At 31.9% G+C, this 8,501-nt stretch overlaps 1 long non-coding RNA gene across 1 annotated transcript; it reads left to right on the forward strand.

The window, feature by feature from the left end:
• The first annotated feature begins 4,957 nt into the window (after positions 1 to 4,957).
• LOC133189140 (uncharacterized) lies at positions 4,958 to 7,664 on the forward strand. Its single transcript, XR_009721414.1, has 5 exons — positions 4,958 to 4,981; positions 5,076 to 5,175; positions 5,446 to 5,535; positions 5,758 to 5,832; positions 7,597 to 7,664. It is a non-coding gene; the product is annotated as an uncharacterized LOC133189140 (long non-coding RNA).
• Positions 7,665 to 8,501: the final 837 nt, after the last annotated feature.

An 8,501-nucleotide genomic window follows, 5' to 3' on the forward strand; every position in this document is an offset into this window, starting at 1 on the left:
CGATTAATTAATTAATTAATTGAAGAAAAAAAATAAAAGAAATTTCCATGATTAATTATTTTTGTTTAACTTAATAAACGTGGTTTTTCTTTTTTTCTTTTTCTTTTTTTTTTTTTTTTTTTTTTTTTTATTATTTAACCTCAATCGACTGTCACTTCAAAACACATATGTACGCCATTGCTCAGCATATACATGTACAACTATTTTCTTGCAAACTTGTTTGAACAGTTTAAAAGATATGTTTGTAATAAGATGGGGACAAAACAGCACAAAAATGTCCTATTTCCAAAACTATTTTTTCTCAATTATAAATATGCGTAGAATATACATATGTATACATATACATTTCATGCACTTCAATTTATTTCAATGCAGTTTATTTGAAGTAAACAGACGAAAAATATAAGATTAAGAATATAAGATAATAATATAAGACTTGTTAAATACTAGAGAAAATAAAGATAAAAATCATTTTAATATCATTATTTGAGAAATACGTATCACTGTAATTTTCAATAGGAATATATAGTTTTTTTGTTTGTTTGTTTGTTTGTTTGTTTGTTTGTTTTTACATTTATCAGGACTCCTATGGGTTTGGTCATTATATGACATTGTCAAATAAGTATAAAATAAGGGAAAGTTTTTATATGACTTCATTAAAATCAGTGTTTCTATAAGTATGTATTTCCTGGTAGACTGATTCCCTGTTAATGGAATCAATGGATGTGTAATGGTGATCTTCTTTTATGCCTCCCAACACATCATAATTTTGGTCTGTATCCTTGCTAGACGGTTGGTCAGTATTGCAGTGTTCTCTTGCGTTCTGCTGAAGGCACCTTGTTCTTTTGAGATATATAACTATAGTCAGCGTACTGAGAAGTATTACTCCAAGAAGCGTTGAAATGACGGAGATGACGACCAAGGACGTTTTAGAAAACTCGTCTGAAAAAAAAAAAAAAAACAATGGTTTGTACCAAAAAAGTAGATTACATCCCTCAATATTTACATTTCCAATGTCTTTGTCCGAGATAAAATTACAAATTGTAAAAATATTTTATTTCTACATAAATCTACTGGTTCATCGATAGGCGCGGTTAAAAAAAATCACGTGCGGGGCGGGACAAATAGAGACAGAAGCGGGGCTATTAGCACGGGAATTTGCGCAATCAGGAGCATGTAAATATAAGGAATAACTGTCAGATTTTTTGGATTCATGACGATGATCAATCGATTGGCTTGCGTGATAATTTTATGCATAAACGCCTTCGGCGTTTATGCAAATTATCATGCAAGCCACTCGATTGATCACATCATGAATCCAAAAAATAAGACAGTTATTCCTTAATTCATTTTCTTCAATGTTGCCATTTCGAAGTAACATTTTTTTTTCATATATTTTATATCAAATACAAGAGAAACGTTGGTTGTACAGTGTTAGTAAGTTGTTTTGAACAAAATAAAATCCGATACCAATATGTCTCCATTGGGCATAAAGACAAATATATTCACTAATTATATCCTTAATGTTCGGTGTTAAAAAAGTTTATTTATAAAACAAGATTAATTAAATTATAGAATTACTTACCACCTGTTCTTGATTCCCTTGTATAAACTAAAAAGCAAGTTATAATCACTTCTTTTTTAACAAGATATAATCTAATTGATAAATAATATTGAAGTTTTCAGATACCACTCTTTTCATTTTAAGCAAATTTCATTCAAAACTCAGTTTGATGAAACACATATTTTGATTTTTTGAACGAATTGTTTTTCGTCATTCTCTTTTGTAAAGCCTTATTCTCTTCCTCCCTTTTTCTTTGTTTTTGAGTTGTTGTTTTTTTTTTAAGTTGATGTTGAACAAAGGACACTTTTGATTTGAGTAATTATATATTCTTATTATGAGACAATTATAAAATTATATCATATGGAAGACAGCATAAAAATTAACAAACACTCATGTTCTCATAATAATATGTCTATCTCAAAATCTTTACCAAAAAAACTTTTATCTCTCTCCTTATTTAATATCACTCAAGAATTCTAATAAATGAAAAAAAAATATTAAATCTTGCCATTGCACATAGGCCCTGCCAGTCCTGTAAGCAGCCTTTAGTGCAGGTTCCTTTTTTCTTGTCACAAATTCCTTGGATGCAGTTTCCACATTGCGAATTGCAGCTTTCGTCATATAATCCATCAACACATTCTAAGTTGGAATTTTAAGATAGTGGCCAAAAAAATGAAAATATTTAAAAATATATATATATATATATATGCAAACTTGTCTAATATGATACAGAAGATCTATTTAGGACGATTCAGAGCTTAAGTTTTCGAAATAGGTCGTCCTAGATTGTGACCTAAGAAACGATGAGTAGCCTTTAACTAGATATCATAAAAAGACAAAGATCAGTTAGATGTTCAAATGAACATAATTTTGAAAATTATGAATATGTAGTAAAACTTGTATCTGCTTGACTAATTGCATGCTACTTGTCATAATTTTAACATCAACACGTAAACAGTTGTCTGTCAGATCAACGAGGTCGTAACATAATCATAAATACAGAGTACAAAACAAATGTTCACTTCTTAAAGAATCGTTGGAAATATTTCAAAGAAGAACACAACTATCCACAAGCTTCCGGGCAAATATATGCTACACAGCTAATTGTGCCACGTACGTGTAACGTATGGTAGCACATACCATATGTTACACGTATGTGAAACGTACGTAACACATACGTGTATTCCAACCGCATGTTACACGTATGTGGTATAACGTATGGATAACATGCGTGTGACAACATACGTTTCACATAACGTACGTGAAACGTGCGGTTGGAATACACGTATGTGTTACGTACGTTTCATGTACGTGTTACATATGGTATGTGCTACCACGCGTTACACATACGTTTATAAACGCATGGTTTACATGTGTATTGTCAACCACACGTTACACATACCTTAATGAACATGTGGTTTACATATGTATTGTCAACCATACGTTACACATACGTTAATAAACGCACGGTTTACATGTGTATTATAAACCACACATTACACATATTTCACACACAGGGTTTACATTTATTATCAACCACACGTTATACATACGTTAATATATGCATGGTTTACATGTATTAAAAACCACACATTACATGTACATTAATGACAAGTACGAGTGTTATCAGCTATGTTACATGTAGGTTAATAAAAATTGTTCTACATGTGTGTGAAAAGCTGGCTGTGTTTGAGAAGGCTGTATATTTTCTATATTAATGGTACTTTTACATACATGTATACGATAAATGTAGGTCAACTATAATTAAATTCAATCCTTTTTAATTCGTTTAATTAATTAGTAAAATTATTATTTAATTTTTGTCAACAAGTGAAAAAAATCCCTAAAAGTTTTATTGTTGCTGGGACTATATAATATTCTTAAACTGGTGACATTTTCAAATACTGTAACAGGAACTTTTTGTACAAAAGTACACCTCAGACCAAATACTTTTTTTTACTTAATAGTTCAGAGTGAATTTGGAGAACTAAATCAAGATAATGTTTAACAATCAACAGGTCTGACACAATCTCTTGATTAAGCTTTATAGCTTGAAATAGCTATATAGCTTTATTAAGCTATTCAAAATAGCTTGATAAAGCTATTTATATGCAGGTTTTCACAAAAATGTTATTTGTACAAAATAGACAAAAAGTCGCAAGTATTTGACTATTCATATGTAATATGGGTTATCAAATCAACGACCCAAATCAAAGATAGTTCTAACATTGCAGCATTTGAATACTTTTAAGCAAAAGATGAATTTCCATTGTTTGGGTAACTGTACACTACCTTGTGTGAGTTGAGGCATGGATAAGTATGATTGCTTCTCATTGTACTGAATTATTACCAATCAATTATCTTGTTGACCATAATTGGCCTCCTTTATAATTTAATTGAAGAGGTAACTGTATCAATTGCTTTATATAGCCCCCAAAACTTTTAGAACTTTGAGTACAAAGTCACTTAAGGAAACGCAATTTGATGAGTGATTTTTTACATGCATTATTTTCATAAGAGTTCAAGGTTGAATATCATCACTGCACCAAGGTGCGACTTTTTGTACATACTTGGAAAATAACACATTTGAGAAAAAAGTGTGATAAAATAGCTAAATCAAGCTATTCTGAATAGCTTAATAAAGCTATATAGCTAAATCAAGCTATATAGCTTAATCAGGAGATTGTGCCGGACCTGATCAATAACCTGTAATTCATGAAACAGAGTATTGCGACCAACTTGGTCCAAGTATAAAATCCCTCTTTAAATGGGACCCTAGATCATAAGTTGCGTGGATTTTAATCATTATACTGTAATATATTTTAAAGATTTAACTTTTTTTTTTTTAAAAAAATAATATCATATCATGATCTATGATAATGATGATTAAAACCCAATCACCTCTGAAAGCTCACAGGTGTGTGCATTGTTGACTTGTTGTGCGTGTTTTGCGTCTTTAATGTTCCAATTTATTTCACATTGTTTACCTTACGTCCACTTGCATGTCTGACATGGAGTAATCAGTTCGCATTGGTGTATAATTTACTCTTAGAGCAGTAAAACATAGTCTACATACAAGTACACCAATCTCGTAATATGTATATCGGATATCGGTAGAGGCACATAAAATTGAACTCGATCATCGGTAGATATAATCATTCCGAATTCAGGAGCAAAAGCTGAATTTGAAAAAAAAAAGAAAAGCACGATAATTTCACAACAGAACTCAAATGGTATTCACCTAAATAGGTATTACATAATTATACAGTTGGTAGCGTCCGTATAACACTAAATATGTAAAATGTACGTTCCGGAATGTTCACCTCCGATTATTATTTACGTTAACGGGTGACGTCACTGGTAAGAAGTCTGACGTCTGCAAGACAGTGTAGATCTGGAGTTAGGCTAGGAGTAACGGTGAGGAATATACATAACATCAACAGTTATTTATTTACTTTATATTTCAGACTGTGTTGCATGTAAACTAACGGGTGTGTTTCTTTTATTTTAGTGTATAACATAATGTACGAAATTATTGACGCAGTCAACTGTCTTGGTCAGCACCCCAGCCCAGGCGTGAATCAACACTGGCACATTATATAAAAATTAAGGTGAGGAATAAAACATACTGTTTTAAAAAATATTTATTGTAAGATTTTTTTTAGCCTACCAATAAGATGCAATAAAACCCTTGATGGAAAAAGTTCCACCCACCCAATGTATTTCTTTACAAAACATGTAGAGGAAATATAAATTATCTTTTAGGGCAATAAGGGTGTAACACTTATTTTTCAGATGCCTTTTTCATACAGTCCTTATGAATATAAATAATGTATTTTGAGATTGTGATTTTTTTATGTGATTTTAAATGTACACTCCAGGATGGTGGCTGAAGCTCATCTCCTATGTAAACACCTAAATGCCAAGTCTGGACTTCAAAAACAGATTCTGAAAGTTTAACCAGCATTATGGTAAAACTCTTAAAAAAGAAATCAAATTTTCTGATCCCATTGCTTTTAGACTTGCAATTTAATACATATAATATCATGTAATGATGTGCATTACATTTCAATCACAAGAGGAGAAAATGTTAAATGTTATCAGTAAAATTAGTAATTTTTCATATTGTTTGTTTTGCTTTACAAGTCTGAAATGCAATTTTTTTTAACATATATTTTCTTTTTTACCCCAAGGACAAAAAGTATACACTTCGAACAGACACAAAAACATATAGGTCCATGCCAAGCTATGAAAGATTTATGCTGAGGGTAAGTTCTATTATTATATAGAATTTAATTGTCAGACATATGGTTATGTCTAAAATTTTACTGTTGTATTTATATCAGTGATAAGCAATATTTTGCACCTGAGCTGACTTACATGTAATCACAAAAAAATGTTATTACTAATTAGATAACCTGAGTCAGTCATGACCTATTGCTATCTGTTTTTAGCTCACCTGAGCTGAAAGCTCAAGTGAGCTTTTGCTGATCACATTTTGTCTGTAGTCTGTCTGTCTGTCTAGCTGTCCGTCTGTCTGTAAACTTTCACATTTTCGACTTCTTCTCCAGAACCACTGGCCTATTTCAACCAAACTTGCCACAAACCATCCTTGGGTAAAGGGGATTCAAGTTTGTTCAAATAAAGGGCCACACCCTCAATATATGGGAGATAATTAAGAAATAGTGAAAATTTAGTGGGATGTTTTAAAAATTTTCTTCTCAAGAACCACTGGGCCAAAAAAGTTGAAACTTATAGGAAACCTTGTATGTCAAAGTGTAAATTCAAATTTGTTTAAATCATGAGCCCTGGGTTTGGTTGGGGCCACAATGGGGGATCAAAGTTTTACATAGGAATATATAAGAAAAAATCTTAAAAAATATTCTTCTCAAGAACAGCAAAGACTTGTTTAGTCATATTGATAAAGAAGCATCATCAAGTAGTGTAGATTCAAGTTTGTTCAAATCATGACCCCCCAGGGGTAGGGAGGGGCCACAATGGGGGATCAATATTTTACATAGGAATACATAGGAAAAAAAACTTTAAAATTCTTCTTCTCAAGAATAGCAAAGCCATGAATGGTCATTTTGAAATGGAAGCATCCTCAGGCTGTGTAGATTCAAGTTTGTTTAAATAATGATCCTCTGAGGATAGGATTGGACCATAATGGGAGATCAAAGTTTTACATAGAATATATAGGAAAAAATCTTCTTCTAAAGAACAGAAAAGCCATGATTAATCATGTTTATATGAAAGCATCATCAGGTAGTGTAGATTCAATTTTGTTCAAATCATGAACTCTGGGGTAGGGAGAGGCCACAATTGGGGATCAAGTTTTTACAAAGGCATATGTAGGGAAAAATCTTTAAAAAATTTCTGCTCAAGAACAACAAAACCATATGTTATATTAATATTTCTTACGGCCTGCGGGTGTGTCATCACCTTGACCCAAGGTCATTTGGGCAAGTTCAAGGTCACTGACAGAAAAAGTTCATAATTCGTGTTCGGTCTGTATCTTTCCTATGGAGGATAATTTTGGATGTTGGGAGTATCCACTTCACACAAAGATTGTTTATGACCTGAGGGTGTGTCATGATCCTGACCTATAGTCACATACTGCAGAAAAAATGGATAAATAATGCATCCATACTTTCCAACAGAGAAATACTTCAAAAATTGTTATTAATTTTTCAATGTAATAAAAAACAATATTATTATTAGTATTGCTGTTTTACTAGGCTATGCCAAAGTTTCATTCATTAAAAAAATATAATGAGCAATTACTGGTAAATTTTCTCTCTAAATGTATAAACAATTTTTGAACACCTTTTAGATCCTAAAATACTAGTATTAGTGACTTGGCATCTTCTCTGAAAAACCCAGTGGGGGGTATTTGTCATTATTGGACAGTTCTCGTTTAGTTCTAAAGGAAGTCAACCAGGAGTTATATGTAGAAAATAAAAATGTTCTGAAAAAAAAACTATGTGTTTTTCCATATGCAAATTCATTTAATATTTTCTTTTTCTTTACAGATGAAAGGGAATTGCAGAAGAATGAATTGATGTTAACATCTCAACATTAAAATTGGCTTAAATTTGAATATGTCTTTTGTTGTGATTGCCTAAAGAGCAATTAGGATCAGGAAATTTGAGGTGAAGGATATCCAGATATGTACCTTCAAAATGTGGATCATTCAACAGATGAAAAGAAAATAAGCCCCTGAAGAAAATTATGTCAAATGCATGAAATGAATATTTTAATTGCACATCATTTTTGTTTCACGCATGTTTACAATATATATGTGAAAAAGAATGTTCGGTGGTCAAAACATATGTTTAACCATGGTTTGGCACACGTATGATACTTATACATTTATCATATGAGCAGTGCATTTAACAAACATGTTAAACGCATGTTTCTAGAAACATACGATACACACACGTTGAACGTACGTTATTCATACGTGAACCGTATGAATAACGTACGTGTGCAACATGTGTGTAACGTATGGTAGTCAATACGTATGTTTAACGTACGTGTCACGCATGATATTCATGCGTGTGAAAACGTACGTTTAACATACGTGGTGCTTTTTTCATGTGATACGTACGTGAAGTCACGTACATATCACATTCGTTTAACGTATGTGATACGTATGTGGCACATTTTGCTGTGTAAGAGAGAATCTGAAGTGCCAGAATCAGCTTAGACCAATGTTTATTTAAATGTATACGGAAGGTATTATACTTAGGTATTGGAAAGATGGAGAAAATGTGGGAGTATACCGCCAAAATAAATTGTGCAAATCTATTCCTTATGTTGCATTTGTTTAAGTTAGGCCACCACCCTTTCCCTTTTCCTCGATTTGCTTCGTTTAACTTCTGGTCTCTTCTTTTAATATGCTTCTGACGCCTATAGGTTGGTCTACATGTATACC

The sequence above is a fragment of the Saccostrea echinata genome, unplaced genomic scaffold (genome assembly GCF_033153115.1).
Source record: "Saccostrea echinata isolate AGI-Se365-2 ecotype Australia unplaced genomic scaffold, CSIRO_AGI_Sech_v1 ptg000017l, whole genome shotgun sequence".
Classification (NCBI taxonomy): Eukaryota; Metazoa; Mollusca; class Bivalvia; order Ostreida; family Ostreidae; genus Saccostrea; species Saccostrea echinata.